Below are 22,233 nucleotides of genomic sequence, written 5' to 3' on the forward strand. Positions count from 1 at the left end.
AAAGGAAAGACGTTATCTCTACATTTTAATTTTTCAAAGCAACTTTCTGCTGCGCTCAGCTCTTTCCATTCTTAGGTGATTAAATGTCACTTAAAAACAACAAACAGTGATTGTCTCATTTGTTTCTCAGACTTTTTGGCTACGGTTAATCGCAGCTTTCCCTGAAGACTAGCTTTCACTGTTGGTCCTTCTTTGATTTCTATCTAAAAGAGACTTCAGGGTCGGAGTCGTGGATTCTGATTTACACCCACATGTGAGAAAGCTGCTAATAGTACCCACACTCCCCGACAGCTCTTGCACAAGCGTTTCAAACCATTTCAGGCGCCTGGTTGGTCATGGAATGTACCACTGCTGTTTGAACTCCGAAGAAGAATGTATAAGGTTGTAAGTTAGTAGGAGTTATACTAGGAAGCTACCAAAGAAAAAGAAAAACTCTAAAAATTCCTGAAAGAATCTTGAGTATAACAGATTTGGAATTTAACTGCAATCTACTTTAAGTGAGGAAGAGCCAGTGTGATCAATTTATGCAAACATACAATCTGTGAGTGGGAGATTTAGAAAACCAGTGGAACTACCTTTATTAATCTTTTGGGGAAAATATAGTATAGTTACAAGAAGCAACCTCGTAGTTAAAAGAAGGGGGTTCTGGACTTGGACTGCCAGGGTAGAAATCCCTTTCTGAACAACCTGCTGGCTCTACTGGCTTCAAACTATTTGTTAACCTCTCTGCTTCTTAGCTTCTTGTTGGTAAAGTGTGTGTGTGTGTGTGTGTGTGTGTGTGTGTGTGTGTGTGTGTGTGTGTGTGTATGTTTTCATTGAATGAGGCCCATGTAAATTTACTATCATATCTATAAAAGGAACAGCCAATAATGAGATTGGAGCAGCTAGTAATTCACTTGGAGTAAGCCCAATCCCAGTTCAAAATCAGCTCACAGGTGACAGAATTCTTCCAAACAGCTTAGTAACTTAATTTCCCAGAAATTGGAAACCATCATGTGCTTGAAATTGGAGATGTAGGCAAAATAATCATATTGATTGTCTTGTTTAACGGCCACTCTTTCAGAATGCCTAGCCTAAAGGTCTTCTGGTTTGGTTATTTCCTGGCTGTTTGGGCTTGCATTTATATGCGGTCTGGGATTCACATGTTTTGCTAATGCATCTTTCACATTCCTGGTTGTCTCTGATCTCAGGCTTCAGAATGAGAAAGCTCTAGGTCATAATGCACTGTCATTCAAGTTTTGCCTTTTCCCCCACCTGACTGTGCTCTTCCCTGTTCCCTTTCTTACACCTAAGGTGATGTTTTAGGGCCTGTCATTCCCACCCTCTGAGTGGGATGTAGGGCTGAGAGTGGTCTGCCTTTCACACCCATTCCTGGAAACAGTGCTGCGGAAACACATGTTGAAGACAACTTTTTAAAAAGTCTTTTCCAGAGCTACAAGGGAAAGTTCATTTCTTGTTAATCATCCTGATGATTGGTGTTAATACTCAGTCACAAAAATATATTTAAAAAGTCATAATGTACATTTTAAATAGGATGTTAATATCTAGACTGTTTCCAACATCCCTTCCCACATGTGCTACCATCGTCACAGTGCTGTTACAGTGCTCTGTCCATACAGCTATTTCTGCCCTAAGCTAATCACATTTTATTATAGTTGGTTATTTATGTGCTTGCCCCCACAACGGACTGTCTGTTTCTTGAGGTCTGGGATTGTTTTTGATTTATCTAGTGTCTGGTACCGAGTGACTAGTCCACAAACCGTAATTTTTCTTTAGCCACAAACTACACTTATTACAAACCCAGGCTGCTTTAAAAGCTGTCTTTACTAGTTTTTCACTTCAGAATGGAAAACTGTATTGCATTTTGCTAATTATAAAAATAATAAGCATCATCTTGAAAATTAAGCCATTTCTAAATATATAGAACAATAAGCAAAAGTTTCCTCTGTGCTCCTGCCTCACCTTTCGATCTTGGGTGGTAATCACTGTCAACATGCTGGAACATAGCCCTGCAAATATTTTCATTCCCGTATCACTGTGTGCATAAGCACAAATCGGACTGCACCCTAACGTGCCTGCTCCGCTCACTAGTGCTTTGTGAATAAGTACACACACATCTGGCTAATATCGTTAGCAATACAGGCTGACTAGGACTCACACTCTAGGTCCAGACTGATTCCAGGCCAATTCCCAGGCTTTGCTTTAAATAATGCAAATACTTTAAGGCCAGGAACTCTCTCTTCCCTCTGCTCTATGAAGGACATTTTCTCTTTTTTGACAAATCATGTTCTAAATAGACATTATTTAACCAAAATCGTTAAATCAGGCTGCCATTACTTTAACAGGAAAACAAAGATTACATGGCTCCTTGACTTCCTGCTTAACTTCTTTGTCAACTTCTTAGTAGCCCTACGAGGCATCCTGTGACCTAAGGAGGTCTATCAGAACGCCTGGGATGGGGTAAAACCTCCGAAATTCTTAGAATTCTAAACTTTTTGAACCAGGAAGGATTTTTTTTTTAATTGAAGTACCATCAGTTACAGTGTGTCAATTTCTGGTGTACAGCACAATGTCCCAGTCATGCATACACATGCATATATTCGTTGTCATATTCTTTCTCATTGAAAGTTATTACAAGATATTGAATATAGTTCCCTGTGCTATACAGAAGAACTTTTTTAAAAAGATCTATTTTTATATATATAATGGCTAACACTTGTAAATCTCAAACAGAACTAGGAAGGATCTTATAAGGGCTCTATGCAGGTCTTTCCTTTCACAAATGAGGAAATTGAGGCCTAGATAGTGTAAACCACCAGAAAATGGTAGAATTGGAGCTAAATCCTAGATCTCATTTAGACTCTTTGAGATTGTTGGCTAAATGCCATCGTGTAAGAGCAAGATATATTATTATTAATAAAGTAGTTCAGTAATAAAAAGTCAGTCATAATTGAATTTCTTTGCTAAGAAAACCATCAAATAGCCATGGAACACCTTTTACCCCTTGTTTAAATCAGATTCATTTTTATGATAAATTATTTAAAAGCAAGTTTAAAAAAATGTAAAATCTTAAGTGCTATTAAAAATTGATTAGGAATGCATTATTCTTTCATTGACCCAGTTCAGATTGTTTTTTAATTTTTTTGGTCAAAGCTAATAAATTTGAGTAGGTGTTTCAGACAGACGTTTTGTAATCATTTGGTCATCAGTCAATTAATCACAACTTCATAAATATTGATTTCAGATTACATTTATTTTTCATTCCTAAAAGACAGTCCTTTTTTAAATTTTTTTATTTTTTGGTTTTACATTTATACACCGCCACTTAGATTGTGGTTAATACTGAGAAAACTCATAAAAGTTGGATTAAAGATTCATCAGAGGTGTTGGCCCAATTGTATGGATGTCAAGGTTGGCACCATATTCTCACAGACTGGGAATTCTGAGCTAAAATGTCTCATGATGATAGCATGAAAAATGCTTGTTGCTACAACACAGGGAGGAACTTGGGGTTTTTTTGCACAGTGGCTTTTCTTGTTGTTTTGTTGTGTGTGTGTGTGTTTTTAGGATAAACTGTTGGAAGTTAGCATTCATTCACTTAATGTGTTTTTATTAAAAACACTAAGGAACAAGTAACTCAGACAAAGTACATCTCATGGTGCTTACGTTTGAGTAGAAAAGTTAGTTATGCTGTACTGTCTTGGAACCAAATCCTGGCCTCTTGAGTTGCAGTTGAGGTTTTAATACTGAATCTGCACATCAAATTTGTATGTAATCACAATATAAGTGATCACAGAATAAATCAATAAGTGTAATTAGTTATTTGTTATTATTCCACCGATATTTGAATATGTTTTATGTGCCAGGCACTGGTCTAAGAGCTGGGTAGACAATTGTAAATCAGACAAACAATGTCCTGGCCAGCATTTATTCATTCAACAAATATTTTATTGATTATCAATGATGTGCCAACCACTCTTCTATTAATGAACCACTTTATAAACGGAACTAGTGAGCCCAACTCTTCTATTCCACCATAAAATGCCTATTTCAACAGTCATTTCTCTTCTAGATGTTCTCACTGTTGGTTAGCGCCTGGCATTGTGACACAGCAAGTTATAATTTTAAATATTTTTGAAATGTTGCAAATTGGGTGATTCTTTTAAATTAGGCTTTTTTTTAAAAGAATACTTTAGTTCCAGCTAAGGCTAAGTGGTACTTCACAAATGTTTGTTGAATGCTGGAGAATATATGTAGGAAATACTCCCCTCAGCAATATAAGAGGAATCACAAAGACGGAGTAGTTGTAGGATTTGCCAAAGTAGCAGGATAGGGACTCCAGCTCTGAAAGCCTCACTGCTTTGTCTTTAAGTTGCCTAACAGAGCACACCTCTTTTCTTTCTGCTCTTAGTTTAAGTGTGATCAGGCCTTCCAAAGTGAAATCTCCCATAGGAACTCACAGCCAGGCCCCTGTTCATCCTATTTACTGAACTCCTATAAATAATTGCATTCCACCTTTGGGCACCTCTCCCACAAAGATCTCTTGAACTTGGCCATGGAGTCCTCAGCAGCTGGCTGAAGTCTTGCCAAGTTGGCTTAACCTCCTTTAGGTAAAATATCAACACCTCTTTTACACACTCAACACCCTCAGTCATTATTTTAGCAGTTGAATCCTTCATTACCAGTATTATTTAAAATATGGCTTCATTTCCCAACATCACCATTCTCAACTCTTTGATCTATGACTTTTCTTTCGCTCCCCTCTCACTCCATTCATTATGACCAAGTCTCAAGTTTCATCTCTTTCATGATGCTTCTCCTGTCTGCTCCAGGCTCCTCATAATCCCCTTGCCTTTCAAATTCTTTATCACTTATGATCTGTATCAACCAATTTTGTACCTCATGCATTTATTTCACAAGCTCTCATTTAGCATCTGCGTTGGGTCAAGCACTGTGACAGGTGCTCAAGCTAAAGAGTCGAATGACAAGACCACCCTGTTCTGATAAAGGTTACATTCTAAATGCAGGAAGGCAAATACATTAGTAAGTCATCAGTTGTATAGTGAGTTAATTCCTGCAGGAATAAAGAGGGAGAGCATCCAACTGAGCCATGCGCAGAGGCATATGCACCTCTGTTGCATTCTACATTTTTGGAAAACCTCTCCCTAACTAGACTGAAGGTCCCTGAGGATGAAGAATTCTGAATTATCACATGTGGCCCAGCGCTGAGCACACAGTGGGTCCTTGTACATCATGGCTTACTGATTGGCAGTCTACCAGTTTTTAGTTCTATGTCTATATCTCTTTCTATTTCCATATCACCATTTTAGAATGCATATTAATTTATTTGAGCTGTTGTTCTCAGGATTAAAAAGAAAAGTGTGTGTGTGTACTCTTACTCAAGAATGTTTTCAAACCATCATACAAATTAAATAGTAGGATCTGTCCAGAGTACCAAGTCCGTGGGCAAGAGCCTTATGGGGTAAGCGGAGGGGAATGGCCTCTTCTGCTAGCCAGCATTTAAATTCAATTTAGAGGGAAAGGTGCAGCCATATCATGGAACAGGTAATGAGTGGCATTGTCTCAGAAACAGCTGCGGGATTATGACAGAGAAGCACCCTTCACTCTCCTACTCGACTGTGTTCATGGTCTTCGTTACCCTCCCTTAGAGACTGCTGTTCTTCTGTTTCCAGAAACTTGAAGTGGACTCTGCAAGGACAGTGGACTCCTTCCAAGTAGCTGAGTTTCATTGCTATTCAAAGAAGGCTTGAAATTATGTGATCACTTTAGAACCATCACATACACAAAACTATTTTGTAGTTGTAGTAATGTCGTGATTAAATCATAGTTCTCTGGAAACTCTTATCCAGAGTCCTCAGCATGGCTTAAAAATGAAGGCATGGCTGTTTTATTAGAGTTTAGCTTTTGTAACCTGAGAAGAGAATATTCAGTGAGGACAAGGGTGTGAACAAGTAGGCGCTGTAATTCACCGTAAATTAACGGTATACCTGGAAGTTTTTTGCTGTGAACAAGTATTACTATGATAGCTGTATTTGTTTGCAAAGGCTGCCACAACAAAGTACCATAAACTAGGTGGCTTAAAGAATACAGATGTATTGTCTCACAGTTCTGGAGTCTAGAAATCTGAGGTCAAGGTATTGGAAGGGTTGATTTTTTTCTGAGGGCTGTGAGGAAGAATTTGTTCTGTGCTCTGCCCTCACTTCTGGTGGTTTTCTGGCCATCTTTGGTGGGCCTTGGCTTGTAGAAGCATTCTTCTGGTCTCTGCCTTCATAGTCACTTGGCCTTCTCCCAGAGTGCAGTCTGCATCCAAGTTTCCCCATCAGGGCAACAGTCATACTGGAATAGAGGCTTTTCTACTTCAGTAGGACCTCACCTTAATTTAATGAATTATACCCGTGAAGACCTTCTCTCTGTGGAAGGTCATATTCTGAGGAAATGGGGTTAGGACTTCAGCATACAAATTTTGGGGGGACCCAATTCAACCCGTAACAGTAGCCATGAATACTGTTGACAGTGATGTCTAATTCCCTGCTTCCTGAGGTGTGATTGGTCTGTCCTGCCTGGCTCTTCTTTCTGTGGTGGGGCTCTGGGTCTAGTCTGGCAAATAGGATGCAAGTACAATTAGTGTGGTGACTTCTTGGCTGGAGCTTTTCATTGCCTGTTGGAGGTCAAGATGCTCTTTCTTTCTACCGTGGTAACCAGTAACGTTTGAGATAGTTTCTGCTCCACTGGTTTCAGTACCAGAGTGAAGAAAGGAAAATAGCCCTGGCTGACTCTTGATAGAGTCAAATATCAGGCAGATAGTCTGATAAAAAACTAAACTTTTATTATCATAAGTGACTAAGATGTGTTACCATAGCATAACTTAGTCTCTCCCAATATGATAACTTTGGGAGATTATTTTTATTTATAATGTTTGCTCTGCACTGTGTATCTCCCCAAAATTCATAAGTTAAAACCCTAACTCTCACTATGACTGTATCTGGAGACAAGGTCTTTAGGAGATAATTAAGTTTAAGTGAGATTCTAAAGATGGGGCCCTAATCTGATATGACTATGGCCTCATAAAAAGAGGAAGATCTACATTTCTCTCTCTCTCTCTCATTACCCTCACCCTTCAAGTGGGAACACAGCACGACAGAGGCTGTTTGCAAGCCAGGAAGACAACTCTCACTAGAGCTCAACCAGGGTGGCACCTGATCTAGGACATCCAGCCTCAGAACTCTGAGAAAATAAATTTCTGTTGTTTAAACGACACGGTCTAATAGTATTTTGTTTTGGCAACCTGAACTAAGACATATTTTTTGTTACTTATACTTATTTGTATATTTTTATTACTTACGTTTATTTAGACTGTTTTCTTATTTATGATACTTCTTATTTGTACTTCTCTTAAGTTATAAAAGTATTACTTTCATAACCATAAAAGTTTTAATGTTAAAAAAGTTCTTCAAAGCACTCATCATTATGCCATGTAGTTTAGTGGATATGCTACTTAGATTAGATTTGTAATGAACTAAATTCAAAGAAAATCCACATGAAAACCTAAATTCAATTCAATTTCATAGAAATGTATTGAGATCCTACTGTGTCCAGCCCCAGCTCTCATGGCCACCATCCTCTAGTACCTCACACAAATCTCCTACCTCTTTTTCTGCAGTTACAGACTTTGAATGATAACACCCACCATTTCTGTACTTCTGGAACTTACTTCCAGTGGCTGTTCATTCAATAATCATTTATCAAGGATGCACTGTGTTCCAGAAGACATGTATTATACCTGGAGGCTATTACACTGAGTGAGACCTGGTATCTGCCCTCAAGGAGCTTGAATCACTCTGGGATTATTGACACATTTAAAACTTGATCACATATAGTTGGCTAATAGAGCCATAATAACCACCACTCGTGGAGAACTTACTCTGGACCAGGCGTGAGGTCTGCACGGTGCTGCAGGGACCTTGAGGAGAAAGTCTTTTCAGAGTAGGGGGTCAGAAAGTTTTTGCATCCCCAGGAAAGGATAGTTAGAATATCCAGAAGCCAGAGGGGATGATAAGGCCCCTCAGAACAGTGGGAACCTCGAGTGGGGAGGAACTGGTTGGGTGAGAAAGAGCCTTCTGTTCTCAGGATGTGTGCAATAGTTTGGCTGTTGGGTGGGGAAAGGGGTGTCAAGAATGTTCCAGGACTTCTAGCTTGAACAACAAGGTAAGGAGTGGAATATTACCAATTACTGAATTATAATTTTAATTTTTAAATTTTGTTCAAGACTCAGCATGGTGGGCTTAACACAGGCGCTCTCTGCCTGGAAGAATGAACACTTTCCAAACTCTTAGGTTTATATTTGTCATCAGTAAGTAAGTTGTGGGAAAAGTTTTCCTAATTAAAATCAGGTTTATTTTTAATTGTTGTTGCTGCAGGAATTTATTTTGGAAAAGCAAAATATATCTTGACACATTTCAGTCAGCAAACCTCTCCATGAAGGGCTCTTGTCTATTGATTTAAATATATACCTAAAAGATTAATGAACTAGGAGAGGTCAGTTTTAGAATATTTATATAGATTTGAGAGACCAATGCAGCCAATGGAGAGTAGACAGATAATCACCAGAAGACTCAGCCTTGTTGAATGGTAACAGGATACTGTTAAAAATAAATTTTTAATTCATTGATGTTTGAATGGATCTGTCATTATTTAGTCATTTAACCATTATTTGTATAGATCTGCAAGAGACAAAACATCACTGTTTTAAAATAAACTGTTAAAAGTGTAAAAGCACAAGTCTTTAGGAGTCAAAGCACGTGCCAAGTGGAAAATTTTTTAATTACTACATAAAGCCCTTTTTTAACTGGTGAAAATATTTTATTAGAATATTCTGTGTGTTGGCTATTGTAAATAGTGCTTCTATGCATGTTGGGGTGCCTGTGTCTTTTCAAATTAGAGTTTCCTCCATATCTGTGTCCAGGAATGGGATTGATGGATCATAGGGTAAGTCTATTTTTAGTTTTTTTAAGGAATCTCCATACTGTTTTCTGTAGTGGCTGCACCAAGCTACATTCCCACCAACAGTGTAGGAGGGTTCCCTTTTCTCGATAGCCTCTCCAGCATTTATTACTTGTGGTCTTTTTAATGATGGCCATTCTGACTGGTGTGAGTTGATACCTCATTGTAGTTTTGATTCACTATGCTGTACACCAGAAACAAACACAACATTTTATGTCTGCTGTATTTCAATTAAGAAAAAAAAAGAATATTCTATGCTTTTTAGGGGGAAATGTAGGCAATGTTCTAGGAAAGGAAGGCAGGAAGGAAATGTATACTTTTTGTATGCAAATTGTATACATGCTGTATATGTATACACAACCCTGGCACCATACACACTTCCCTTCATATACCTATATGACTAACATCTCATACTGAATTTAAACAACCAGGAAGCTCAGATAATCAGTATCAATACTACAGAATTATAGCTGAAATTCTTAATGATGATTCTGTGACTCTGAAGAATCTTGGGATGCCTCTGGGATCCTCAAGGGGATATTAAATTATGTCAAGGTCAATATTCTTAATTATACTTTATTATATTATTTAAAATCTTGGTTATCCCTCTGTGTTATACACTGTTGCTCTCATTTCCCCAAAATAGTTAATTAACTGTGTTTTAATTTTCTTGGTGTAAAAATTGGTGAAAAAGTGGCTAGCATGCACATTTAATTTCATAACTGGTCTTCAACTGCAGCTGTAAATGTGGCATGTAATAAAACATCACTGTAATGTAAAAAGACTATAACCTAAAAACCCTACTGCTCTCTTATTTATATGATTGATTTTACATTAAATTTTTGAGGCATTTGGTAGGAAAAAGGTGTTTCTTTGTTTATAAAATAAATTGACATCTAATATCATTGTACAGCACTATCAAGCCCTTTTTGTTCTCATTTAATGCTTAGTTCTCATGTTTTTGTCCTCTAGCTCTGTCTGTACTTGTTCCAAGTTCTGATCTTCAGTGATGATGCTTGGATTGGCAGGGGCGTGTCTGGGCAGTCAACATTTACCAGAATGTGCTTCCTAATTCTCTCTAGATTTGCAATCCACAGTAACTGAGACTGGGTGTTCAGGTTAGACAGCCCTCTCCTCGCCCACAGCCCCAGTGAGCAGGGATGATGAGAGATTTGTTTTCAGGATAGGAATAATGGCCAGCTTACTGGACTCCACTTACTGGACTCCAGTCACTTTCAACAAGAGCTTTAAGTGCTTCTGTTCATTTAATTCTCAGGACGACCCTATGAGATTGTTACTATTTCACTTTTGAGAAAACTGAGGTGCATTCATTCATTTCACAAATGCATACTGAACTCATACTAACTGCCAGGCGCTGATCTAGGTTGAGGTACACAGCGATGAATAAAACAGACACAAAGTCCTCACCTTCTTAGAGATTACATTCTGGTGGGGGCTCAGAGATGTTCTGAGACCTTGATCAAAATAGAACATGTACTGTGGGGTGGGACATGGAGTGTGTGCTCCTAACCAGTGTTTCAATTCTGTTTTCTCAGCCATGTAAGTTCTAAAGGGAACCTCAATCTATAGTGACTTTTGAATTTTAAGTCAAATGTCACAGAGTCTATTTGGTTCAGCAAGTATTTCTGAGTGTCTATTATACATGGTTTAATAGAAATAGCACAAGACTGAGAGTCAGGCATCCTCATAATTGTGTCTCTGACACTATTTAGGCCCAGTGAGCAGACTGGAAAGATCCTATTTTTTTCACTTTTATGTTTGTGGACACTAAAGCTAAGTGGTTTACCCTAGAACTCAGAACTAGCAGACACTGGGACAAACACTCATATTTCTTACAAACTCTGGTCCAGCTGTCTCTGTCTGGAGGACAAAATTGACCTTGTCTTGGAAAAAAATTGTTATTAATCTCTTACTGTATACTCAAGACACTATGAACAAAGATAAATGGAGTATGGACCCTACATATTCTTAAAAAACTTGTAGTTCAGCAGGGGGAGGATACTTATACACAAGTAACTCCTAAGAAGGAATAAAATGACAAGAGTCTTAAGAGAGATTGTAATATGCAGCAATAGGAATTGGTGTGGAAGATTATTAAGTGGGTAAAAGAGCAGACTTCATAGGAAAACAGCATTTCAGCTTGTCATATATAGACATATGAAGTAGGGGGAAGGATATTCTAGGTAGGGGTGTTAGCATAAGCTATGGAAATAGAAAAGCATTAAGGAACAGCCCACAGTTTAGCTGGAGCATAAATGAGTTGGGTAAGGCAGTAAAGAGACGACTTGGATGGGCTGAGGCCAATGGTAGCGGGTCCCATGGCTTTGGACTTTGCTTTGTAAGCTCTTGGGAGCCAATGGAAATTTCTGAGCAAAGGAGCATGTGATCAGAGTTATGCTTCAGAAAATCCAACCTATCAACAGTGTATAAAATGGATTGGATTATGGAATAAAAAGGCAAACTATTATACATGATGCATACAGTCAGGAGTGAGAGAGATGAATTTCTATAGGCTAGAATAATGAAAGATTTCCTGGCACAGGCGTGACTTGGTTTGGGCTTAGAAGAATGGTTGAACTTGCTAAGGGAAAGTCTTGATAGATGAGGATGAGGATGAGAATGAGTGAGACTACAGCATTTGCTCTTAGCAGGGTCCTTTTGGAAATAAAAAGACATACTCCCTTAGAACAAGAAAGTGAATACTAAACAGGAATGCCCCCAGAGTGAATCCAAGGGTTCAGGAAGCTCTGAAATCAATCCAGAAATGCAGAGTTAGGGGCCAGATATGCCTCCTGGGATGTGTGACCTAATCTTATGACAAGTTTAGGCCAAGAAGAGTGCTTAGCACCACTCTGGGGGCCAAAAAACTGTAATTCATCTCTTAAGGAGAATACCAGCCTTTATGGCATTCCCCAAAGCATCAAAACTTAAACAATCAGCATTAGATTTATAGAAGATAGGTGGAGGAAGTCAGACCAGGTGGTTGGACAAAGTACAGAAGCTCAGCCTGAAGCAATGTAGCTCTGCTGTAAACAGCTGGGAAACAGCTGCCACTGACAGCCCCCGCCGGCCGGCTGCTGCTAGCAATAGGCGACAGGCTGCTGGGGCCCCCCGAAGAAGTGGTGAAATCTGCAAGGCTCGGCACTCGGGCATCAGGCTTGCAGGGCAGGCCTGAGACACACATTTGAAGGCAGGTCCTTTTCTGCTGGTTGACTAACTGCATTTCCCTCGCCCAGGAAGGGAAAATACCAGCCGTATCTTTACTTCAAAAGGAGATCAGGAGACTCTGTTTTGTGTTTCTTAGGTCTCGCACGCCATTGCTACCTACACAGCAACCTTCCTGCAATTGTCAGACTGTAGTTTGTATGTTTGTATTTCAGAAACTGGCAAAATGTTTACCAAGGTGGTTTGTTATTTTTCACTCCCCCAAGCAGTGCGTGAGAATTTCAGTTGCTCCACATCTTCTCCAGAAGCTGGTAGGTTAGGTTTTTATAAGTTTAGTCATTGTGATATCTGTTATGGTATTAATTTGCATTTCCCTAAAGGATCTCTTCATATCCTTAGTCACCATCGTATATCTTCTTTGGTGACATGTCTGCTCAAATCTATGGACCATTTTTAAGACTGGATGCTTGTCTTCTTTTTTTAGTTGCAAAAGTTCTTTGTAAGGTCTAGGTACAAGTCTGTGGTCAGAGATTTTTTTTCTTTGCAAATATTTTTTCCCAGTTTGTAGCTTCTCTTTTTATTTCCTTAACAGTATCTTTTAAGAGAAAAATGTTTTAATTTTGATGAAGGTTTGTTTTCTCTTTCTCCCAACACTTTGAGTCCAGGAGTAAGGCAGATTCTTTTGGCCCACCTTGTCATGGCCATGTCAAATTGTTCCCATCTTTAATCCAGGCACTTCTCCTTCTATACGCTTGTGACTCCATGGTTTCTGCGGCAAAGAATAGAGGAGTAGAAGAAAAGTTCAGGTAAGGTGGAAGTTTTATGGGAACTATCAACAGATCTGAAGTTCACCCAAGACTGGCATTCAACCCACTCCAAAGGATTTGGAAGGATTTTCTCTTCTATTCACTAAAAGCAGATTCCTTGACAGGTGTTTTCACAGTGTCCCTTGCATCCTTTGAAAATGTGATTTATGTGGGAAGGGAAGATGTGATTCTAAGCCTGTGACGTGCGCTTGTAGATTTCCTTGAGGATACCTCCAGTGACTTTAAAGTACTGACCACTCCTAACACATTTTCGTCATCACCCAGACACTTCGGAGGCAACATTTATTTCTTTGGAGAGGATAGAAAGTCAAAGCTAAAAACAACGGACTTAATTCCAGAAAGATATCTAGAATAGCGTTTAATAAACATATTCCATGTTCCTCTAAAACCTTTTTAAAAATCAAAACGATCTAAGTAAACGCAGATATTTGTTTCCAACCATATACTTACTGAATCAGAATTTCTAGGCTGTGAGTCCCTATGTGATTTTCATTTACACACAAATTTGAGAACCATGGGCAGAGATATCTTTTCTTGTATGTTTGGTCAGTCATATAATATGAATACTGGCGTCTGTGCTGGGGAAAAAGGATCATAGAAAGGCAGAATTTATATCAAATTCCATGCTGTTTACAATCAAAATTATGTGCTTCTAAAGAAAGTGTAATGAAAACAGGAGGAGGTTCCCAGACCTGCCTCTGGGAGAGAAGGAGTTAACTTGCAGGATGCTAACTAGCAGGGCTGGCTTATTACCTGCTCTAGGCAGGAATGTACCTAACTCTATTGGCTGCAGGCAACAGAGTCCCTAAGGGGTATGGGGCAGAGGCTTCTGTGGTTGGGAGGCATTATTTACTGCCTATTCTGTGGGGCTGAGAAAAGTGGATGTCATTTTATTGAAGTCTGAAGGCGTGGAGAAGAACAGCAGAAGTCATTTCCTAGAGGTTTGGCATTTGGCTGCAGAGGTATGATACATGTTAAAAAAGCATGGCTTTTTAAATGTTTTCTAACAAAATACAAACTTTCTTGTAATTGTTTATGGCAATGAACATGTTAGCACAACGCTAAAACAGTAACGGTGTTTACCATGAAGTATAAAAAATCCGCAGGGCAAGAAAGACATCCCTTCATTCACAAAATGAGATACCCAAAGCCAATAGAACTTTGCAGCCATATTGGATATACACTATACTTTCCCACCTCCTTGCCATTATATTTCCCCCTAACTATTGTCAACAGTGACAGACACATCTTTCAGTGACAGACACAAATGCCAACTGCCGTCTAACTTCATGCCTGTCTTCCACTACCCTCATCCTCCAGCTTGAGGGTCCTTCACATCTTGCTATGGTCGACTTTTAATTCTTCCTTCCTGTAGGAACTCATTGCTTTCCCCAGATGTCTCCTCGGCATCCTTACAGGGCCAGCCATGGGCCAAAATCTTTTCATTATGCTTGCCATTTTTTGCCTTTGTCTAAAATGTTTTCTTCTTTCTATGATTTTAATACTACCCTAAATTTAAGGTCAAAACAAATTCCATGTCTTTCTCAAGTTCTTGCCTGCCGTGGAAATCTACCATAATTTCTGCCTCTTCCGCTACTCTGAGTCTGTACCTCCTTTCGATACTTTTTATAACTTGTATGATTCGTTATCTTTTCATGAGTTTTATCTTCCCAACCAAACTGTATGTTTCTTGTAGGCTGTATGTCTTCAACTTCTTCACATTCTCCCCTAAGGCTGTCATGGAAATCTGGTGCTTCTAATATTTCCTGGTGAAATTCAGTATACGAAGAGAAGTTTCTAGAGGCTGGAGTAACACAGAGAGTTGTAGTTTGATCTGAGTCATACCTGTACTTCTCATATGTCACCAAATGGTGAGCATCCAGGTGGCAAGGGGTCTGGTATATGTCTTTGAATTGCTGGTTGGTAGTAAATTAATATTTATTGAATGAATGATTAGAAAGAACTTTCTTGGAACATCAAAAAATATGCCATGCTCCTTCCTCTCCGTATTTTTGCCTTTCTTTTTTTGAGGTGCATTTAAAAATTGTAGTGTCAATGGATAGAATTGCTTAGAAATGGATGCAGAACCTCACACACACCCTGCTGTTTCATGCCTGTGAGTCTTTTTTGTGTCTTCTGTGTTCTTTCCATCTTTCTTTACTTGGCCAACTTTAACTTATTCTTCAAGCCCCAGTTCAGACTCTCCTCGAGAAAATCTCATTGGAACCTTCAGGAGTTATTCGCCTCGCCCCTGTATTCCCAGAGCACCCTGTACACACTCTATTTTAACCCTTATCATATATTGTTGAAACGTTCCGTTTATGTGCCTGTCTCTCTTGTAAAACTGCACTCTCCTCCAGGTCACAACTGTATTGTGATCTACACAGATTATTTCTCAACCTATCCCTAACCCCATCCCTCACCTTGCACAGAGTCTGGTATAATGATTCAATAAATATTTGTTGAACTGTTGGCCAGTGATTCTCAATTAACGGGAGGATTTTATTCATCAGTTTGGCAGTGCCTGAGATATTTTTGATTGTCACAATTCGGGAGGAGGTGTTGCTACTGGTATCATTGGGTAGAGGTTGGGGATGATGGTAAACATATTACAATGTCCAGGACAGTCCGTTTAGCACCACCCCCAATGCCCCCTACTTTCCCACCCTAAGGAACAAATAATTCTCCAGCTCAAAATGTCAATGGTGCTGAAGCTGAGAAATCCTAGCTTCAGCTGCGATATGGAAAATTGTTGAAAGCAATACTTCAGAAATTTTAGAGGCTATGCTCTCAGCTCTGTATTTGTTTTCCAGGAAGACTTTTAGATTTGCATTAACAGTTGGGAATGAACTTATAATAACAGCAACTTGTGATATGCTAGTGAATCGGCTTGGTTTCTAAGTGTGATCAATGTTGGAAATTAGCAGTTAAAAGCTTTTGTTCATGCAGGGTTCTGTAGAGTTCTCTATGCAACTATTTGAATTAGTTTCAGGTGAATTTAAAGATGATCAGACTTTTGTGTGTGAAAAATCAATCCCGTAGGGATTTAGAATAGCTTCTCCTGGTCATTTATGAACTGAACTGGGGAACTTTTTGAGTTTTATGTACTAAATGTAGCCCTACTCCCACATAAAACTGCAGGGGGAACTGTACTTACGCAGGAGAGACACCGGTATGTAACTGCGTGCAAACGCGGCTTTCAAATGACTTCAACTCACCTACTTAGACCAGAGAGGCTGTCAGTTAATTTAACAAACTATCCCTGTTCCCTGATCTTTGGGCCATAAAAATTGTTCATCTGTTCAGTCACAGGCCATTTAATTTTGGATGCATCGTTGCCAGTTGGTTACAGTAATTAGCATTCCCTATATTGTGGCAGCTTCCCTGAAGCTATGCTAAGTAGGGTTGCACTTTTGTGTGGAAACATAAGCTGGGTTGTGCAAATGAGCCTGGCCACCCATCTTAGAGACAGAAGCCCTAACTACCATCTTCTTGGCTCGGGGTGCCTTCCAGGCCCACCTGCAGATCTTATTTACTGATTATTAATGACAAGAACTGTAGGCAGCTGTGAAAGGCACAGCATGGCAACTCAAAGCTGCAACTCAAAACTATCCTCCGTGGGACTGTAATTTTCTTGAATGACACCTGACTTCATTTTAATTTCTTTCTTTGCCCCAAATGCACTTGTGCTGGAGAAATGCAATGGAAATTCAATGAGCTCCATGTTTAATAGGCAGACTTGCAACATTTGTTGGTGCATCTGTTAGTTTCCTGGCAGAAGTGGGGCATTTGGAAAGGAAATATACATTTGTGTTTGTTCCAGAGTTGGCACACAACCTGGAAGGCGATGATTCAGCAGGGCCCCTGGTGAGATACCAAAGAACAAGGTTACCTAGTGGTTTACTAGTTGCCAGTCTATGGAGATCATATATTATATGGGTTTAAAAATCAAATTTGATTGAATAAATGTTAATTTTCAAATGGTATTATTGTTCATGCTTAGGAGATCAGATTTTTGTTCCAGTTTAGAGGGACACGGTATTTTGTGTAAAACTCGGAAAATGAATTGACTTCATTAGGAATAAAAACTGGATTTAGTTCTTTGAGATGCACACATCTGCATTTTAGTTTGTACATCTGCAGAGTTTTGGTTTCCCGGGAAACCACCATGCAAGAGTTTATAAGACGGGTTCACCACACATTGCTTTATATCCAGAGTGATTTTATTTCTTTTTCTAATACACCAGAAGGTAATATTTCATCAATGGAATTCATTTTTGCATGTTTAATTTTCAGATTAATAGGATGAACACCTTGAATGTAATTAAAAATACGTTATGTTGTTTTCTTCTATTGACTGATGCTAATGCAAATATGGGGCTTTAGCTCACATTAGTTGCCTTCTTGTCTTTTACTGTGAGGCTGAGTTGTTCCAATGAATAAAAGCATCTTCAGTTGAAATTTTGGGGGCTGAGGAACTTATAAATTTTATGACAGATTGGCCATTTTGCTGTCCTATTTAATCACCATATTCTCTAAGCACAGTGAACTCTGCTAATTAAAAAATGATCTACATAGTCTGGGTACAATTAATCTTTATTTGCATATGTTTTGAGGTAAAATAAAGTAAATATTACAAGTAGAGGAAAGAGCTACTTCTGTATTTGGTGGCTGGACATGCAGTGGGAAAGGGGAGGAGGACACGGGATGTACCTGTTAGTGCAGCTGCTTGACTTTACTCTTTTAACTGGCGTCTGCAAAGGCTCATTTTCATAAATGTCAACACAAGCATAGGAATCCAGTAAGAACAATGGATGTTTAGGAAAAAAACTGAGCCCCAGTCTCATTTCATTTGTTACTAAAAAAAGAAAAAGAAAAAAGACATGAAACGCTCAACAAAATAGCCATGGCAGGAGAAGCCAAGAGCACAAGGGTTTCAGGACCCCATCTAAAAGATTCCTTGAGCCCACATCACAAGAGCTACAGCAGGAGGAAAAAGTGGGACATATTTGCATTTTCCATGATGTATTTTGGTCAGAGTGCGTATCTTTTAAACCTATACCGGGATAGAAAAGATAAGGTCTGCCTCCAATTGCCTTCTACTCTTTTCATTTTTTTTTAAGGTAACCAAAATGATCTTGCTTTTGATAGGGGAGGAGGAAAGAACGCAAACACTTATCTAAGAGTATTATGGTAAAGGGTCTTTGGAAAGCTTTACTGACCAGCTCAACCTCAACTATAAATGAAGGGAAAGGCAAAGTGTTTGTCAAGGCAGTCTTTATATTGGGGTCTCCCAGCTGGTTATTCTGGTCAATGTCCAGATTGAATAAAGAATATGAGGGCTTCAGCGCCACTGAAATCCTGTGTTCCATTTCCCACCCTCCATGGCTGTGGAGGGCATGGGGATTAGAGACTCAGGAAGATGAGCAATTTCTTAGGTGATCGCAAAGAAATTTTATTTCGACCAAGAAGACTTTTTCTAGGGGATTCAATGGTATAGAAAGAAAGAAAGCCCTAAGTGTTTGAAATTCACAAAATTATTCGTTATATTGAACAAATACACACATAGTGGCAGTTTCATCTGTTGGTTAACAATGACAGTTCATACCTCCTGGTGGTGTCTCAGCAAAAACTCTATCCAAAGTGGCGAGAAAATAAAATGATGGTAATAGTTGTAAAATCACATAACTTAAGAACTGAAAGGGAACTTTAACACCATCAAAGTACAGAAAGCAAGTTAATAAGAAACGAGTTTCTTCCCAGGAAAACAAGCAAAACATGGTTTTTGCCCCATTTTGGTTTGTCTTTAAAAGTGTGGCTAGACTTCTTAACTCTTTGTTAACTTGTTCTGCATTGCTACTGACTCCAATAAAGTAAAGGGAGGGTTGTAAGAGAATTGACACCCGGTCTTCAAAAATTCTCTGAAGTGAATACCCTGTCATTGCAATTCAGAGGTAAAGTCTGACCCTGGCCCAACTTTCCATGTAGTTGATACTTAATCCTGAAAGTTATCCTGAGGAAGCCAAGTCAGTTCTCTAGTCATTCTGCATGTTCACATCTAGTCCCACGTGGATTTGGAGTGGAGTTGGGGAAGCGTTTATCACGGGATTTGTTTTATTCTGGTATATGGTGAGGCCAGTGGCTCAGGAGACAACTACCATGAAGGAAGAAGCATTTCCTTCCAGTTCCCTAGAAACAGGTCCACAGGGGGAGGCACCTGGGTCAGTCAGGGGTCAGAGGGGCAAGGGGAAAGCATGGCCACAAGCCTATATTTTGGTTTCTGCTCGAAAGGCAAGGCAGGGCAGGGTAAACATCTTAGGGTTGACTAGTTAGATTAATTTCATTGGTCTCTGGGCTATAAGGGCGGTCTCTGGTTGTCTGGTGCCTGGGATGATTTTGAGGAAGGGAGATACTGGCTTGGCATTTGCGAGTTAGTTAAAAGAGGTGTTTGGGGTTATGGATCTGTTGCTTTGCACATCAAGGGCACACTCCCAGACAAATTGTTTGCTATCCCTAGGAATTAGCCAATCCTGGGAGGAACAGCTCCTCCTGTGGTCCACTGGGTCCCCAAGATGCCAAAGCATCATAAAATATAGAAAAAAAAATCCATGATTAATACACTGGCTCTGTGTCAGTCCTGAAGCCCTGTCCTGTAGGTCTGACCTACAATCGAAGGTGACATCCTGAGGTTGATGGGACGTCAGTCTTTGTCTCCTAAGGCCTTGACACAGATAGGAGCTTATTTTAAATGTTTGGCCAAATAACCCTCAAGGAAGCATAATAATAATCATAATTACTATTTATTGATTTATTACACTGTGCCAGGTACTATGTTAGGCACTTGACATATATTATTCATTTCTTTTTTGACAATGCAGGTACTGTTTTTTACATTGTAATATGAATAAACCAAAAGCTTAGAGGGGGTTAGCGACTTGTCTGTGGTTACGCCCTCAACAGAGAGCAGAGCAGAGGCTCTTACCTAGCTTAGATCACAGAGGTTAAGGTATGTGTTCTTAACCTCTACACCCAGATTCTGAGATTTCACGGAGCAGTAAAAAAGAAACAACAGCAGATATGAAGACAGAGGATTGTCAGAGTTTTAATTCTGAAAAACAAGACCATTTAAAAAGGGGGCAATGTTTTACTATGCAAACAAAAGGGAAAAAAAAACAGAAGTAAGAAACATGTAATCTCAGAATACAAGGCAACAGTTTCCATGGAGATAAAGGCAGTATTATGAAAATTCACTGTAGTGTCTCCATTATTCTCTTGTCACTGTAGATGGTGTCTGCTGGACACTGGGGCCAGACAGCAGTCCTGAGTAGTGATGACAGGCCCTGGTGGCTATGGGCATGGCCCAGGATCTGGTATCGGGCCCTGCAGGAGGTCATCCCCTGTGCTGTGAAGAGAGCATGAGGTTGGAGAGGCAGATGAGAGCTCCACAGCTCTTTCTAGAAACATTTTCAGAAGCCCAGACAAGGGATGAAAAAGATTTAAGGCAAAGAGAAGGGGATAGATTTGGTATCTTCTTTGAGTGAAAGACAACAGGAAAAATGGTTTGTTCATAAGATAAAATTTAGCAAAGCTGATGAGGACAAAAGTGAGGGATGATTGAATAAGGACACAGGAACTTTCTGCAAAGATGACTGGTGACCGAATGTCCTACATCCTCATTAAGGACAAAAAGGGGACACTGGCGAAAATAGCAGCAGGAGGAAGGTAATAAATCAGACGTAAGGAGCACATGATGACTGTAAGATTCCTAAAATATTGGAATTAAGAATAAGAAGCCCTGAGACTCATTCATTCTTTGCTGTTGACCAATTCATTTTTCTGATCCTCTCATTTCTATTTAGAGCTGAAGTGAGTTCTAGAAAATGTCTTTTGTGCTTGCCATTTTGCATTTTTCACTCTGATGAACTATTTTTTACATTTCTCTCTCAGAGCTATTGTTGGAAGGGGTCACTGAGAGGACGTGACTCCTGGTTGACCCTGCAGCTGAACCCAGGCAATCGCTCCTCGACCCCTCCCCTGTCCTTGAAAGGTACACTCGGCCGACCATTCCCACAGTGGGAGTTGTTTCTAGGATCCAGCCTTGAGAGAGCAGAGTGTAGTTGAGAGAGTCTGGACTGTGAACCCCTCTAAGGCCTCTGTGTAAACTTTTAAGATGCTGGCGGGCGGGTGCGGAGAGCTACACCCCTGACAAACTTCGTAAGTAAGTCCCCCCACTTGCTAAAATTGCCCCTACCAACTCGGAGCCTCTTTCTTCAGTCATTCTCACCCTCTGTGTATGCAGGCCAATTTGCAAACCAACAGGTCTCAAGATTGAAATTAGGAACTTTCTTTTTTAAGGCTTGGTGAGACAGATACGGTAGATTGAAGAGGGAGATAGCCTACCTAAGCCTCAACTTGTCCTTTAGAAATGACAGCAGTACTATGTCTATATACACATAGACCAATGCTGTCTGCTTACGGCTGTGATGTGCCCGGGAGTATGTAACTCAGCGATTCAGGATGCAGCTTGGAGCAGGGCTTGGGCAGAGGATATGAGCTTTGTGATAAGGGCTCAGCAAAGTCAAACACTGTGTGATCATCAGGCACTCAGGAGACTTGAGTTCTTGCTTTTGCTTTTTCCCTATCAGTTTTGGAAATGTTGATTTTCTCTCTGTGTACTGACACTCTTGAACTTACTACTCACTTACAAGTCATGGTTTTTATAAAAGAAATGGCAGATATGGCTCAGGCTTTTTGCAAAATTTGGAGCCCGATATTACCAGGTCTCTTCTCTTTATGTTTATAACAACCTGGAAAGGGAAATACCATTTTCTATATTTTATAGATGAGGAATCAGAGACTCAGACAGGTTAGGAGACTTGCCCAAAGACACACAGTAGTGGAGATGAGATTGAAACCCAAGGCTGTCTAGTACACAAGGGCTTCTCGAACTGTAATGTGCACTGGGGCTGCCTGGAGACCTTGTCAAACTGCAGGCCCTGATTCAGTGGGTCTAGACCTGACTTGAAATTCTGCACGTCCAACATGCTCCCAGGGGTTGCCCTTGTTGTTGGTCCCTGGACCACACTTTGAGTAGCAAGGTATTCCATGCTTGTTGTTGACAAATATGGTGGAAGTCTTAAGTTGTGTTCTTGCTGAATTTAGGGGAAAGAATTTGACTATAGGTTTTTGTAAGTGTCTT

This window comes from Vicugna pacos, chromosome 14, assembly GCF_048564905.1.
Source record: "Vicugna pacos chromosome 14, VicPac4, whole genome shotgun sequence".
Taxonomy (NCBI): domain Eukaryota; kingdom Metazoa; phylum Chordata; class Mammalia; order Artiodactyla; family Camelidae; genus Vicugna; species Vicugna pacos.